Here is an 18,516-nt window from a genome sequence, read left to right as displayed (position 1 = left end):
TTCGAACGCAAACCTTGGACATTCCAACAGACTTTAGCTAAGAATGGCTTAAGCAGGACGTTTCTCGCTTCGATTTAAATTTTGAATTTATACTTTCTAAGACTGGCCCAAAAGAACTTCATCGAAATTGGAAGTAAAATTGATGGATAATCTCTGGATGCTCATAAAAAAAATATTTGTGGTACATTTTCCACTTATTTTGTTAGATAGCGCTTAACTTTGTTGTATTACATATAAGCCACCCTGTATATTATTTTTCATTTTTATTATTTCTTAAGCATTTCAATGGTTATCGTTTTTTTCAATACTTTATTTATTACATCTATTCTTTCAATTTTTCCACTCTCAAATAGACATCATTTGCGCTTCTATAATTAAATACATGATCGGAATATTTACAATTCTTTACAGTTTTTTCACATAAATGAAATTTGAAATTATTTATTAAATAAATTAAAGATAATAACGACTGCAATTGACCCATACGCATGCCTATGCAATTACGTGGTCCAGCACCAAAACCCAAAAATGACATTGGATGTCGTTTGGCCACTTCATCTGGTTCAAATCGTTCTGGACGAAATTCATCGGGGCAATCATAGATTTCAGGATCATAATGTATACTGCAAACAGGAATAAAGACCGTACTTCGTTTATCTAGTTGAATTTTGGTATTCGGTATTTCGTAGTCCTCCAACGAAGTTCGTTCCAAAAAGCCTAAAATGGGATATTTACGCATAGATTCTGAAAAAAAATAAAATAAAAATAAGACAACATCAAATTAGCATTAAATTAATATGGGATAAATTAATATTTAAATAATAAAAATTGACTTCCATTAATGAATTTGAAAAAATTTTGTCAGCATTTTATTTCTATAGAAAATTTTGTCAAAATTTTATTTCTATAGAAAATTGTGTCAAGATTTTATTTCTATAGAAAATTTTCTCAAAATTTTATTTCTTTAGGAAATTTCGTCAAAATTTTATTTCCATAGGAATTTTTGTCAAAAATTTATTTCCGCAGCAAATTTTGTCAAAATTCTATTTCTATTGAAAATTTTGTCAAAATTTTATTTCTATATAAATTTTGTCAAAATTTTATTTCTATAGAAAATTTTGTCAAAATTTTATTTCTATAGGAAATTTTGTCAAAATTTTATATCTAAGAAAATGTTGTCAAAATTTTATTTTTATAGAAAATTTTGTCAAAATTTTATTTCTATATAAAATTTTGTTAAAATTTTATTTCTATAAAATATTTTGACAAAATTTTAGTTCTATAAAAATTTTTGTCAAAATTGTATTTCTATATAATTTTTGTTTTTTTTTGAAAATTTTATTTCTATAGAAAACTTTCTCAAAATTTTATTTCAATAGAAAATTTTGTCCACATTTTATTTTTATAAAAAATTTTGTCAAAATTTTATTTCTATCTAATTTTTTTTTTTCAAAATTTTATTTCAATATTATTGTTGTTCAGCTTAAAACCATGCATTGACAACTACAAGTGTAGCTTAACCAACAGAGGAAAAGTATGCTTGTCAAATTTGTTTGGGCAAAGCCCTATAGAATGCAAGATGGTTGGAAGTACAGTAGATAGGGTCACGGCCTAAAGCAAAAAAAAAAAGTTGATGGGGTCACCCCCCAGTTTTGTAGCATATTCGAAGGCAATTTCAGAACACGACCCCCCGAAATACAATTTATTGTGCTGTGTCGTCATTTGAAATACGATCGAAAAGAAACGCATATCGTTGTTCGTGGTTGATCAAGGGCTATATTTCGTGCATTGGTCATTTTTGACTCCGACGTCAAATTTGATTTTTAACTTTTTTGTTTCGCTTCGTATGCCCCTATGATGCCCATTTCTGATAACCTTTCATCCATCCATATATATATATATATATATATATATATATATATATATATATATATATATATATATATATATATATATATATATATATATATATATTCGACCAGGCCGAATCTTATGTACCCTCCACCATGGATTGCGTAGAAACTTCTACGAAAGACTGTCATCCACAATCGAATTACTTGGGTTGTGGTATCTTAAAACTTCTTCACATAGTTTTCTAAATTGGGAGTTAGTCCATACGTGGTATATATTAGACAAAAAGGTTATGTATAGGTAAGTCTACAAATAATTACGAATCGACATGGAAATTGAAATATGGGTGTCGCTTATATGAGGGCTATATATAACTATAGACCGATATGGACCTAGTTAGGCAAGGTTGTTAACGGCCATATACTAGCACAATGTACCAAATTTCAACTGACTCGGATGAAATTTGCTCCTCCAAGAGGCTCCAACACCAAATATCGGGATCGGTTTATATGGGGCTATATATGATTATGGACTGATATGAACCACTTTTGGCATGGTTGTTAAATATCATATACTACCACCACGTACCAAATTTCAACCAGATCGAATGAATTTTGCTTCTCCAAAAGGCACCGGAGGTCAAATCTGGGGATCGGGTTATATGGGGGTTATATATAATTATGGACTGATATGAACCAATTCCTGCATGGTTATTGGATACCATATACTAACATCACGTACCAAATTTCAACCGAATCGGATAAATTTTGCTGTTCCATGGGGCTCCGGAGGTCAAATCTGGGGATCGGTTTATATGGGGGCTATATATAAATATGGACCGATTTCGACCAATTTTTGCATAGGTCTTTGAGGCCATATATTAACATCACGTACGAAATATCAACTGAATCAGATGAATTTTGGTCTTCCGAGGGGCTCCGGAGGTCAAATCTGGTGATCGGTTTATATGGGGGCTATATATAATTATGGACCGATGTGGTCCAATTTTTGCATGGTAATGAGAGACCATATACTAACACCATGTACCAAATTTCAGCCGGATCGGATGAAATTTGCTTCTCTTAGAAGCCCCGCAAGCCAAATTTGGGGGTCCGTTTATATGGGGGCTATACGTAAAAGTGGACCGATATGGCCCATTTGCAATACCATCCGACCTACATCAATAACAACTACCTGTGCCAAGTTTCAAGTCGATAGCTTGTTTCCTTCGGCAGTTATCGTGATTTCAGCAGACGGACGGACATGCTCAGATCGACTCAGAATTTTACCACAACCCAGAATATATATACTTTATGGGGTCTTAGAGCAATATTTCGATGTGTTACAAACGGAATGACAAAGTTAATATACCCCCCATCCTATGGTGGAGGGTATAAAAATACAGAAGATTATCCTCAATGCTAAATGATGTTAACATTAGAACATATCCGAAACCTAGTAACACAAATTACCACTCTGATATTATTAACTCTCTCTCTCTCTCTCTCGACACTCTATCCACACTGTTTATTTTAATGAGATAACAGCCAGACAAGAACATTATTGTAGACATGTTTCGTTCACATTAGAAAGAAACGAACATCGCTTAATTTCTATGTTATATCAACCAGCCTCTGTTAATGGCTAACTTTTTCCATAGTTTTTATACCCACCACCATAGAATGGTGACGGGGGTATAATAAGTTTGTCATTCCGTTTGTAACACATCGAAATATAGATTTCCGACTATATAAAGTATATATATTCTTGATCAGGGAGAAATTCTAAGACGATATAACGATGTCCGTCTGTCCGTCTGTCTGTCTGTCTGTCTGTCTGTCTGTCTGTTGTAATCACGCTACAGTCTTCAATAATGAAGCAATCGTGCTGAAATTTTGCACAAACTCGTCTTTTGTCTGCAGGCAGGTCAAGTTCGAAGATGGGCTATATCGGTCCAGGTTTTGATATAGTCCCCATATAAACCGACCTCCCGATTTGGAGTCTTGGGCTTATAGAAATCGTAGTTTTTATCCAATTTGCCTAAAATTTGAAATCTAGAGGTATTTTATGACCATAAAGAGGTGTGCCAAAAATGGTGAGTATCGGTCCATGTTTTGGTATAGCCCCCATATAGACCGATCCCCCGATTTTACTTCTTGGGCTTATAGAAACCGCAATTTTTATTCAATTTACCTGAAATTGGAAATCTGGAGGTATTGTAGGACCACAAATACGTGTGCCAAAAATTGTGAGTATCGGTCCATGTTTTGGTATGGTTCCCATATAAAACGACCTCCCGATTTGGGGTCTTGGGCTTATAGAAACCGTAGTTTTTATCCGATTTGTCTGAAATTGGAAATCTAGAGGTATTTTAGGACCATAAAGAGGTGTGCCGAAAATGGTGAGTATCGGTCCATATTTTGGTATAACCCCCATATAGACCGATTTCCCGATTTTACATCTTGGGTTTATAGAATCCGTAGTTTACATACAATTTGCCTGAAATTGGAAATTTATAGTTATTTTAGGACCATAAAGAGGTGTGCCACAAATGGTGAGTATCGGTCCATGTTTTGGTATAGTCCCCATATAGACCGGTATCCCGATTTTACTTCTTGGGCTTCTAGAATCGGAAGTTTTTATCCAATTTTCCTGAAATTGGAAATCTAGAGGTATTTTCGGGCCATAAAGAGATGTGCCGAAAACGGTGAGTATCAATCCATATTTTAGTATAGCCCTCATAAGAACGATCTCCCGATTTAACTCCTTGGGTTTCTAGAAACCATAGTTTTTATCCGATTTGCCTGAAATTGTAAATATTCTGGTATTTTAGGCTCACAAAAACGTGTAGCGGATTAAGTTTTTATCGGTCCTTTTGGTAATGCCTCCATATAGACCGACTTCACTTCTTGAGGGTATAGAAGGCTCACTGATCATGAAACTTGCTTGAAACTCAATGTAAAATTTCCAGATTTTACTTCTCGGGTGAAAATCTACTGATTTAAAATTTCAAATCAAGACGTTATTTTATAATTTTCTTGCACACTTACAAGAGATGTTAATAATTCTTCTAAAACTCAAACAAAAATGGTTCTTATAAATCCAGAATCTGATATAGTCCTCATAGGTGAAATCTTTAAATTTATCTTCGGGAAGTGTCCTCAAGTACTCAAGCCCTTCTGAAATTTCAAAGGAAACCCTAATATTTGATTCATGGTGGTGGGTATTTAAGATTCGGCCTGGCCGAACTTACGGCCGTATATACTTGTTTTCTATTTGTTTGTTTTTTTAGGCACATGTTTACAATTTTAATGAACCGGCAACATTTAAGAATATATTAATCGTGACGTGGGAGAACTGGTTTATAACAAAAATATTTTGACTTAAAACAAAAAAAAAACGAATAATAGAAAATCTGAATTTTTAGGAGCACGAATTTATGATGCACATTAGTAGAATAAATAACTATTAAAGCTATATATGAATATAAGTTGTAGATTTTGTGTCATTAAAAAACTTGCATTATCTAATGAAATTTTGTTTGTGTTACACATAACAATATTAACCGATCAGCCTCGATTATCAGTGCCGTCATGTTTGAGTTTAGTTGAAATTATATTGAGATATTGCTAAAATGAACACAATCATACCCAGACACAACGATAAAAAATACGGAAGATTATCATCTATGCTAAATGATGTTGACGTTATAATAAACCTAATGACATAAATTACCACTCTAACATTATTAACTCCCTCTCTCTCTCTCGATACTCTATCCACATTGTTTGTTTTAATGATGTACTAGCCACACATTAGCATTGCTGTAGACATGTTTGATTAAAATTCCAAACAAAACAAATGTCTCTTCATTTCTATGTTATATCAACCAGACTCTGTTAATAGCTCACTTTTTTGATAATTGATTTGTGTGTGTGTGTGTTTTTTTTTTTGTAGGCACGTGTTTGAAATTTTAATGAGCTGACCATACAAATTTAAGAATATATTAAACAAGATGTATAACAACTGGTTAAACATCAAAATATTTTGAGTTTTAAACACAAAAGCGGTGATTAAGAAATCAGGATTTTTGATAAGCACAATAGCAAAACTTTTAGGAGGTAAATTAGTAAGATAAATAAATAAATATTAAAGTTATATATCGATCTAATTTAGATATGTGATCAAAAATAAGATAATGATTTTTTTTTTTTTTGAGTCACACATAACTAACTGGCCAATTAGTCTCGGCTATTAGATAAAATTTACGGTATTTAGATGCCTAAGAAGTCACATAGTGGAGGTGGAATTATATATGAGCTATGCCCAAAACTGGACCCCATCTTAGAACATGACCTGCTGGGTACAAATTCCCGAAATTCAATTCAATTAAACGAAACAATTAGAACAAGTTCAGGATCCTTTTGTTGTATGAATATTTGCTAGTAAGTTAAAGATATCGAATCATTAAAATTTTCCACCTGCCAAAGACTTACCCGATATGACTTGATCCAAATATGGCATTTTCATGATAACTTCAAGTGTACACTCGTTATTATTCTCGAACAGAACGGTTTGAATCTCCTCCCTCAATCTATCTTGAATCTCAGGTTGATGAGCCAATTCCCAAAGAGCAAACGATACCGTAGATGCAGATGATTCATGGCCAGCCAAGAAAAACATAAACAACTGAGCTGTCATTTCATCATAGGTAATAGCTGGTTTACCCTCAGCAATCTGTGAACTTCTTAAGTCAAACAAATAGTCCACGAAATCATTACGTTTAATAGCCATTCTCTCACGATCCAAGATGATTTGTTTAATGGAAGCCATAAAGAAATCCTCTATACGTTTGGGAAAAACTTTCACAGCTATACCCAGAGGTTGAACCAAGTTCGCATAGCATTGTTTGAATAATTGCCAACGGATACTAAAACTGGTATCGGCGGTGATTTGGGAAGCAATTCTGCCACATTCATTGGCACGATCTTTCAGCGAACACATCTCAATGCCATAGATACAAGTACCAATTGAGTCAACAGTAAAGAGGACCAACAGCTCGGATAAATTAACAATACTGTTCGTTTCCAGAGATTCACTAACAACGTCCTTTAGATTATTGGCAGCTGTTTTAATCAGGGGAAACATGGCTTTCACTTTGGCCGGGGTGAAGGAAGAACTCAATTTATGCCTTAAAGGTCGCCATCTCTCAGCTTCCCAAAAGAAGATATTCGAAGTGAGTGGATCTTTTTCATTGTGATAAGCACCACGATCAGCGAATTTATTAAAATCTTTCACAAGTATAGTTTTCACCAAATCCAAGTCCAAAATCACAGCCACAGGTCTGGTGTATATATAGAAGCCAGCCAGCAATTCATTACCCTTGAAACGATCATAGACTGCCTTGATAATGGAAGTGTGATGCATACTCTTCAATTGAAACCAATTTCCCAATAGGGGAGTTTGTTGCAGGCACTTAACACCTTTTCGGTGCCAGTATTGTAGTTCATGTCTTAAATATAAAGCAAACAGTAATAGCACGACCGAAAATAGAATTAGAACGATAAACATAATTTCAACTGACCACCGACTGTGAATGTTCACAAACCTGAAAGTACTAAATGCCAAATATTTCTATCCACATCTTTTATAAACTAAGCTAGGGTTTGATTTGATTATTTTATTTTGGCAATTTTTATTGTTTTTGTTTTTTTTTTTTTTTTGTCTATTCAATATTTATGCCTTTCACTGATAACCCAAAGACAATAAACTCTAGGAAGATAGGAAATTGGCTTGCGTCATACCAAATGTTGCATTTACCACGTTAGTTCCATACATGTTCGTAATTTTTTATATGTTTTTCGTTTCCTTTTTTTAAATGAAAAACTTAATTTTCTTAATGAAACAATGTTACATTTTAGGCAACAACAAAAAAATTACATTTTCCCCTTTATGAAAATTTATTTCGTGCACTTAATTTCTTTTTATTTGCATTTTAATGCTATGTCAATACTTGTCGTATACGCGTTTGGTTCGAGTATGAAACTAACACGGTAAATGGTTTGATCTCCTCAGTAGCCAATCTCCTATCTTCCTAGAGTTTATTGTCTTTGTGATAACCCACCCATATAACAGAAACATTTTTTGATGTTATGGTTCTTAACACAGAGAGTGTGAAGAAAATAGAGAGAAAGAGAGCGAGAACCATAACATACATTTAAAAGATATGGTAATTGATTTGTATGTAAACAAATCCGAAATGTTAGCGGATATCTATGAAATTTCTCTAAGAGAATGCTAATCGATTCATATTTTAATGATGTCTACAATAGCTATTTGTGTGTGTTGTGTTATAATAACATGTACAAAAAGACCTAATTCTTATAATAACAGTGCAGGTAGGTTAGCAAAACCAATAACAATATGCATGGATTACAGGAATAAAAATAAATTTTAAACAATAGATAATACAAAAAGAGAAAATTATTATAAGAACTTTGAACGAAAAAGTAAATAATTAAAATAAAATCGATCAATAAAAATAAAATTAAATAAATTTATAAAAATAAATTAATTAAAAGAAAAAAATATAGTAACTTTTTTTAATTTAGCGTTTCATAAATTACATTGTGTTGCTATGACCACAATACACAAAAATTTCATTTTTATGTTTCAATCACGAAATTAATTGATCCAATAAATTTTTTAATTGAAATCTCTTCCATTACGAAAATGATAGTATAGAAAACAAATAATGGTTAGGTTAGTTGGCAGCCCGTTGTATCAGGCTCACTTAGACTATTCAGTCCATTGTGATACCACATTGGTCAACTTCTCTCTTATCACTGAGTGCTGCCCGATTCCAAGTTAAGCTCAATGACAAGGGACATCCTTTTTATGGCCAAGTTCGAACGGCGTTCCACATTGCAGTGAAACCACCTGGAGAAACTGTGAAACCCTCAGAAATGTCACCAGCATTACTGAGGTGGGATAATCCACCGCTGAAAAACTGTTTGGTGTTCGGTCGAAGCAGGAATCTAAACCACGACCATGTGTATGCAAGACGGGCATTGCACCACGGTGGATCCCACAAATAATAGGAAATCTGGTTTTCGTTTACAAGTAAAAATTTATGATTAGTAGAATAAATAAATATTAAAGCTATATATGCATAAAAGTTGTAGATTTTAAGTTAATTAAAAAAATGCATTATCTAATTTTTGTTATGATCCAAATGCAAATAATGCAATTTTGTTTGTGTTACACATATCAATATCGACCAATCAGCCTTGATTATCAGTGCCGTCATGTTTGAGTTTAGTTGAAATTATATTGGGATATTGCCAAAATGCAAACAACTAAACTACACACACAACAATAAAAAATACAGAAGATTATCATTTATGCTAAATGATATTAACATTATAATACACCTAATGACACAAATTACCACTCTAACATTATTAACTCCCTCTCTCTCTCTCTCTCCCTCGATACTCAATCCACAATGTTTATTTTAATGACGTACCAGCCATACATTAGCATTGCTGTAGACATGTTTGTTTAACATTCCAAACAAAACAAATGTCTCTTAATTTCTATGTTATATCAACCAGTCTCTGTTAAGTGCTCGTGTTTTTATGTTTCAATCACGAAATTAATAGAACCAATTAATTTTTATACCCACCACCATAGGATGGGGGGTATATTAACTTTGTCATTCCGTTTGTAACACATCGAAATATTGCTCTAAGACCCCATAGGTTAGGTTAGGTTAAAGTGGCAGCCCGATTAAGATTCAGGCTCACTTAGACTATTCAGTCCATTGTGATACCACATTAAGACCCCATAAAGTATATATATTCTGGGTCGTGGTGAAATTCTGAGTCGATCTGAGCATGTCCGTCCGTCCGTCCGTCCGTCTGTTGAAATCACGCTAACTTCCGAACGAAACAAGCTATCAGCTTGAAACTTGGCACAAGTAGTTGTTATTGATGTAGGTCGGATGGTATTGCAAATGGGCCATATCGGTCCACTTTTACGTATAGCCCCCATATAAACGGACCCCAAAATTTGGCTTGCGAGGCCTCTAAGAGAAGCAAATTTCATCCGATCCGGCTGAAATTTGGTACATGGTGTTAGTATATGGTCTCTAACAACCATACAAAAATTGGTCCACATCGGTCCATAATTATATATAGCCCCATATAAACCGATCCCCCGATTTGGCTTGCGAGGCCCCTAAGAGAAGCAAATTTCTTCCGATCCGGCTGAAATTTGGTACATGGTGTTAGTATATGGTCTCTAACAACCATACAAAAATTGGTCCACATCGGTCCATAATTATATATAGCCCCCATATAAACCGATCCCCCGATTTGGCTTGCGAGGCCCCTAAGAGAAGCAAATTTCATCCGATCCGGCTGAAATTTGGTAGATGGTGTCAGTATATGGTCTCTAACAACCATGCAAAAATTGGTCCACATCGGTCTATAATTATATATAGCCCCCATATAAACCGATCCCCCGATTTGGCTTGAGAGGCCTCTAAGATAAGCTAATTTCATCCGATCCGGCTGAAATTTGGTACGTGATGTTAGTATATGGTCTCTAACAACCATGCAAAAATTGGTCCACATCGGTTCATAATTATATATAGCCCCAATATAAACCGATCACCAGATTTGACCTCCGGAACCTCTTGGAAGACCAAAATTCATCTGATTCAGTTGAAATTTGGTACGTGGTGTTAATATATGGCCTCAAACTCCCATGCAAAAATTGGTCGATATCGGTCCATAATTATGTATAGGCCCCATATAAACCGATCCCCAGATTTGACCTCCAGAGCCCATTGGAAGAGCAAAATTCTTCCCATTCGGTTGAAATTTGGTACGTGATGTTAGTATATGGTATCCAACAACCATGCAGGAATTGGTTCCTATCAGTCCATAATTATATATAGCTTCCATATAAACCGATCCCCAGATTTGACCTCCGGTGCCTTTTGGAGAAGCAAAATTCATCCGATCTGCTTGAAATTTGGTACGTGGTGGTAGTATTTGAAATTTAACAACCATGCCAAAAGTGGTCCATATCACTCCATAATCGTACATAGCCACATATAAACCGATCCCGAGATTTGGTTTTGGAACCTTTTGGAGGAGCAAATTTCATCCGAGTGAGTTGAAATTTGGTACATTGTGCTAGTATATGGTCGTTAACAACCATGCCTAACTAGGTCCATATCGGTCTATAGTTATATATGGCCCTCAGATAAATCGATCCCCAATCACACAAAAATTGGTCCATATCAAGTTCATAATTGTATATAGCCCCCATATAAGCGACCCCCATATTTCAATTCTGGCTCTCTGCGTACAAAAAGTCCATATCGATTCGTAATTATTTGTAGACTTAACTATACATAACTTTTTTGTCTAATATATACCATGTATGGACTAAATCACAATTTAGAAAACGATGTTAAGAAGTTTTAAGATACCACAACCCAAGTAATTCGATTGTGGATGACAGTCTTTCGTAGAAGTTTCTACGCAATCCAAGGTGGTGGGTACATAAGATTCGGCCTGGCCGAACTTGCGGCCGTATATACTTGTTTTAATTGAAATGTCTTCAATCACGAAAATGATAGTATCAATCACTGTTTTAATAGGGCATACAAAATACTTGACTAAAACATTAATTGTTTTCATGTTAACATTTTAATTAATTTTTTATCAATTCAATTAAACATTTCATTGAGTTGATAGAAAAAAACTCAATTATTTGTGTAATTAAAAACGTAACTATTTTTAATTACTAGGTTAGGTTAGGTTATGTGGCAGCCCGATGTATCAGACTCACATAGACAATTCAGTCCATTGTGATAACACAGTGGTGAACTTCTCTCTTATCACTGAGTGCTGCCCGATTCAATGTTAAGCTCAATGACAATTACTAACGTAACTGACTCATTGTTTGATTAAAAAAGTGATTGCTTGAAATAAGTTTTTAAATAAAAATTTAAAAATTGTCAATCATTAAAATAATTAGCTTCATGTTTGTTTTTTGATAAAAAGTTAATTGTATCAATTAATTTATCAATTGAAAAAATTCAATTTCAATTAACTTTTTAATTTAATATATTAAATATTGTTGAGATTTTTGTCAATGCATATTCGAATGATATTTATAATCAGCCAGTGACTTTTTAAATATAGAAAATAACAAGAAAATACGGCCGAATTTTATGCACTCTTCACCATAGATTGCGTACAAAGTTCTACTAAAAATTGTTATCCACAATTGAATTATTTGGGTTGTGATAACAGTTACCGATGGCAAGGAATATAATCACCTCCTAGAGCAAAATGTTATTTGTTATTTGGAGGAACCTGGAACATTTCATTTCTCAACAAACATAAAATGGTTGTCGAAATCAGATACATAATGTCGGTCCACAATTGAACATCATATATCTACCAACACAATAGGAACAACATGTTGCGGATATACTAACTTTGTCATACCGTTTGCAACCCATAGAAATATTAGTCTCAGACCCCATAAATTTCTATAGAATATTTATGAATTTCACTGACAGTAACAGAGACAGTTTTAGTTACATGGGTATAACACAGAGATTGTGAGTAACAGAGAGAGAGGGAGAGAAATATCATTACAAATACTTAATAGATATGGTAATTGATGTGTATGTAAACAAACCCGAAATGTTAACGGCTACCATTTATCTTTCTGTGAGAGAATGTTAATCGATTCATATCTTAACGAGGTTTTTAGTAGCTATTTTGGTGTTTGTATTTTAATAACCTGTTCAACAAAACCTAATTCTTATAATAACAGTGCAGGTAGTTGCTAACCAATAACAATATGCTTGGATTACAGGAATAAAATAATCAAATAAAATAAAAACTGGTTAAAATTTAATAACATTGTTGCACATTTGTATAATAATCAATTTAGTGTTTCCTAACTTCCATTATATGTTGCTTATCACAGATATGAGCAAACGTATTCAAATGCTATTTATAATTATAAATTGATTGATTATAATCAGCCAGTGACTTTTTAAATATAGAAAATAAAAATGCGGTATAAATCCATTATAAATCCGATATGGACGTATGGCAACCAAATATGGAGTACAACGAATGCATCGAACGTTTATATTTTGCAGCAATTTCAAAGAAAAGATATTAATGGCTGGTGCTACTTGGCAGAGATGCTCTGTCGGAAACTCCTACATTTTTACTATACATAAAAACGCAAAAATATTTATTTTTAACAATAGGAACTGTGGGATTGTTTTTTATTAAAAATTGTATATTAGAGCCAACTGAATGAGACTCTGATTTATCCATATTTTTAAAAATCGAAGATACACACTGTATATCGGTGAGGTAATGAAATAATATCGTCAAAATGGTAGATTATATATACATAAATATAAAGATTCATATCACTGTATTAGTTTTGAGTGCAGTACTAATAACAGTAGTCTTTGAAAACAAGTTGGATTCAAAGAGACAATTAAAAAGAAGTGATTTTCTCATATATTTAAAATTTTAATGCGGTATTTGTGACAATAGTCCTTGAAAACGAGTTGCATGAAAACTTTTCCCAAGCGAAAATTAAAAATGAGTTATTTTTCATATTATTAAAAATTTATTTCGAAAAAAACAATGTAACAGACTGATAATCGCAAATTTGTTAAAAATTTTCTATTGACAAAATTTCCCAGAGAATTACAATTTTGACAACCTTTTTCTATAGGAATAAAATTTTGACAAAATTTTCTATAGGAATAAAACTTTGACAAAATTTTCTATAGAAATGAAATTTTGGAAAAATTTTCTATCGATATAAAATTTTGAAAAAATTTCTATTGAAATAAAATTTTGACAAAATTTTCTATAAAAATAAACTTTTGACAATTCTTTCTATAGAAATAAAATTTTGGCATACAATTTTGACAAAATTTTCTTTAGAAATTAAATTTCGATAAAATTTTTTATAGAAATAAAATTTTCACAAAATGTTTATAGAAATGAAATTTTGACAAAATTTTCTATAGAAATAAAAATTTGACAAAATCGATTATATAAATAAAATTATGACAAAATTTTCTATAGAAAATTTTCTATGGAAATATAATTTTGACAAAATTTTCTATAGAAATAAAATTTTGAGAAAATTTTCTATAGAAATAAATATTTGACAATTCTTTCTATACAAATAAAATTTTAACATAAAATTTTCTATAAAAATAAACTTTTGACAATTCTTTCTATAGAAATAAAATTTTGACATACAATTTTGACAAAATTTTCTTTATAAATTAAATTTCGATAACATTTTTTATAGAAATAAAATTTTCACAAAAATGTTTTTAGAAATGAAATTTTGACAAAATTTTCTATAGAAACAAAAATTTGACAAAATCTATAATATAAATAAAATTATGACAAAATTTTCTATAGAAAATTTTCTATGGAAATATAATTTTGACAAAATTTTCTATAGAAATAAAATTTTGAGAAAATTTTCTATAAAAATAAAATTTTAACATAAACTTTTCTATAGAAATAAAATTTTGACAAAATTTTCTATAGAAATAAAATTTTGACAAAATTTTCTATGGAAATATAATTTTGAAAAAATTTTCTATAGAAATAAAATTTGGACAAAATTTTCTACGAAAATATAATTTTGACAAAATTGTCTATAGAAATAAAATTTTGATATAAAATTTCTAACAAAACAAAATTTTGACAAAATTTTCTATAGAAATTAAAATTTTAACAAAATTTTCTATAAAAATAAAATTTTGACAAAATATTCTATAGAAATAAAATTTTGATATAAAATTTCTATAAAAATAAAATTTTGACAAAATTTTCTATAGAAATAATTTTTTTCATTCGTTTTGTTTTGTTATTGTTGGTTTTGTTCTTTAAGCATTTTAAAAAATTTTCTATAGAAATTAAATTTTTAACAAAATTTTCCATAAAAATAAAATTTTGACAAAATATTCTATAGAAATAAAATGTTGATATAAAATTTCTATAAAAATAAAATTTTGACAAAATTTTCTATAGAAATAAATTTTTTTCCTTCGTTTAGTTTTGTTATTGTTGGTTTTGTTTTTTAATCATTGTTGTTGTTGTTTTTTGATTTCAGCTTAAAACCATGCATTGACTAAATTAAAAGTGTAGCTTAACCAACAGAGGAAAAGAATGTTTGTCAAATTTATTTGGGCAAAGCCCTATAGACTGCAAAATGGTTGGATGGACGCACGTTTCGGAATTACCACATTCCTCATCAGCATCCTCTACTTGCAGCAAAACTATCAACCAATTATCAGAATAAATTCAGGCAGTTCATTAAACACAACAATGAACCACACTTGAACCTTCCGCAAAAAGGTTTTGCATGATAGCCGGCCTATGCCGAAGCTGAAATCAAAAAACAACAACAAATAAATTTTTAATAAAATTTTCTTTAGAAATAAAATGTTGACAAAATTTTTTATAGAAATAAAATTTTGACAAAAATTTTTATAGAAATAAAATTTTAAAAATTCTCTATAGAAACTAAATTTTTAATAAAATTGTCTAAAGAAATAAAATGTTGACATAACATGACTATAAAAATAAAATTTTGACAACATTTTCTACATAAATATATAAACCGATCCCCCGATTTGGCTTGCGGAGCCTCTAACAGAAGCAAATTTCATCCGATCCGGCTGAAATTTGGTACATGGTGTTAGTATATGGTCTCTAACAACCATGAAAAAATTGGTCCATATCGGTCCATAATTATATATAGCCCCCATATAAACCGACCACCAGATTTGACCTCCGGAGTCTCTTGGAAGACCAAAATGTATCTGATTCAGTTGAAATTTGGTACGTGATATTAATATATGGCCTCAAACACCCATGCAAACATTGGTCGATATCGGTCCATAATTATATATAGGCTTCACATAAACCGATCCTCAGATTTGACCTCCGGAGCACCTTGGAAGAGCAAAATTCTTCCCATTCGGTTGAAATTCGGTACGTGATGTTAGTATATGGTATCCAACAACAATGCAGGAATTGGTTCCTATCAGTCCATAATAATATATAGCTCCCATATAAACCGATCCCCAGATTTGACCTCCGGTGCCTTTTGGAGAAGCAAAATTCATCCGATCCGGTTGAAATTTGGTACGTGTTTGTAGTATATGATATTTAACAACCATGTGAGTTGAAATTTGTGGATGACAGTCTTTCGTAGACGCTTCTACGCAATCCATGGTGGAGGGTACATAAGATTCGGCCTGGCCGAACTTACGGCCGTATATACTTGTTTTTAATTTTATTGTTCAAAAGCAAAATATGATGGAAATAATATCAAGATTTTCTATAGAAATAAAATTTTGACAAAATTTTCTATAGAAATGAAAATTTGACAAAATTTTCTATAGAAGTATAATTTTGACAAAATTTTCTAAGGAAATAACTTTTGACAAAATTTCCTATAGATAACAATAAAATTTTCCATAGAAATAATATTTTGTTAAAAAAATTGTATAGAAATAAATTTCAAACTTGAAAGAACATAAATTTATTTTTCTAAGAAATAGGTCGACCAAAAATTAAATAAAAAACTAATGAAATAAAATTTTGACAAAATTTTCTATAGAAATTAAATTTTGACAAAATTTTCTACAGAAATAAAATTTTGACAAAATTTTCTATAGAAATAAAATTTTTATAAAATTTCCCATGGAATTGAAATATTGGCAAAATTTGACAAAAATTCCTATGGAAATGAAATCTTGATAAAGTTCCATGTAGCAAAGAAATTTCGACAAAATTTCCTATGGCAAATTAAAATTTGACAAAATTTTCTACAGAAATAAAATGTCCTTCTCATGACATTTATTTAATAGTTTAAAAAATCTAAAATAATATGAATAATTTATTAATAAATTTCAAATATAATTTTAAATTAAATTTATATATTTACGGTACGAGACGACAGGAGCTTTGACTGAGATAAGGAACAAGACCATCAGAGGATATTGCAGGTATGCCACTTAGTCCACAATAATACACGAATTGATTCCTAAGGAGATCTAGAATGTCGAGTGTTAGCTTATTAAGCCATCTCTACGTCATTTGTCCTTATCTTAATAAAATAAAAAAAAGTCAACTTATATTTTTTTTCAGTTCAATGAACGTCTGCATTTTTTTTTTGGTTATTCGAATAAGTATTCAAAACCTCAAATAAATATTGAAATATTTTTTGTTTAAGGCCAATAATCTAATTTATCTAAATTATTATTGACTTTTTATTTATGACATGTACAACAAGAATTACTTTAAATTACTTCCATTGAATTCCAATGGCATTCTCTGTTTGAGCCATTTGCTTATCAGCTTGATTATGACGGCATCAGACTGATAACCCAATAAGATAAAGACATTACGGTGTTCTCAGTACAAAACACAATTTTATCCATATTTTATTTTGAGAAATTTCTAATTTTTTATTCACTCTACCAAGCGATGGGATGTCTGATAAAATTATTGCCAGGTGTGAAACGCATTAAACTATATTTTTTATACCCTCCATCATAGGATGGGGGTATATTAACTTTGTCATTCCGTTTGTAACACATCGAAATATTGCTCTAAGACCCCATAAAGTATATATATTCTGGGTCGTGGTGAAATTCTGAGTCGATCTAAGCATGTCCGTCCGTCCGTCTGTTGGAATCACGCTAACTTCCGAACGAAACAAGCTATCGACTTGAAACTTGGCACAAGTAGTTGGTATCGATGTAGGTCGGACGGTATTGAAAATGGACCATATCGGTCCACTTTTACGTATAGCCCCCATATAAACGGACCCTCAGATTTGGCTTGTGGAGCCTCTAAGAGAAGCATATTTCATCCGATCCGGCTGAAATTTGGTACATGGTGTTGGTATGTAGTCTCTAACAATCGTGCAAAAATTGGTCCACATCGGTCCATAATTATATATAGCCCCCATATAAACCGATCCCCAGATTTGGCTTGCGGAGCCTCAAAGAGAAGCAAATTGCATCCGATCCGGCTGAAATTTGGTACATGATACTGGTATATGGTCTCTAACAACCATGCAAAAATTGGTCCACATCGGTCCATAATTATATATAGACCCCATATAAACCGATCCCCAGATTTGGCTTGCGGAGCCTCAAAGAGAAGCAAATTGCATCCGATCCGGCTGAAATTTGGTACATGATACTGGTATATGGTCTCTAACAACCATGCAAAAATTGGTCCACATCGGTCCATAATTATATATAGACCCCATATAAACCGATCTCCAGATTTGGCTTTCGAAGCCTCAAAGAGAAGCAAATTATATCCGATCCGGCTGAAATTTGGTATATGGTCTCTAACAACCGTGCAAAAATTAGTTCACATCGGTCCATAATTATATATAGACCCCATATAAACCGATCTCCAGATTTGGCTTGCGAAGCCTCAAAGAGGAGCAAATTGCATCCGATGCGGCTGAAATTTGGTACATGATATTGGTATATGGTCTCTAACAACCATGCAAAAATTGGTCCACATCGGTTCATAATTATATATA

At 31.9% G+C, this 18,516-nt stretch overlaps 1 pseudogene; it reads right to left on the bottom strand.

Moving 5' to 3' along the window:
• Window positions 1-259: 259 nt before the first annotated feature.
• The window catches only part of LOC142224473 (putative cytochrome P450 6a13), a 32,606-nt pseudogene continuing 14,349 nt past the window's right edge, over window positions 260-18,516 (bottom strand).

Source organism: Haematobia irritans, chromosome 2 (genome assembly GCF_050003625.1).
Source record: "Haematobia irritans isolate KBUSLIRL chromosome 2, ASM5000362v1, whole genome shotgun sequence".
NCBI classification, from domain to species: domain Eukaryota; kingdom Metazoa; phylum Arthropoda; class Insecta; order Diptera; family Muscidae; genus Haematobia; species Haematobia irritans.
This window is presented reverse-complemented; position numbering and strand designations above follow the sequence as displayed.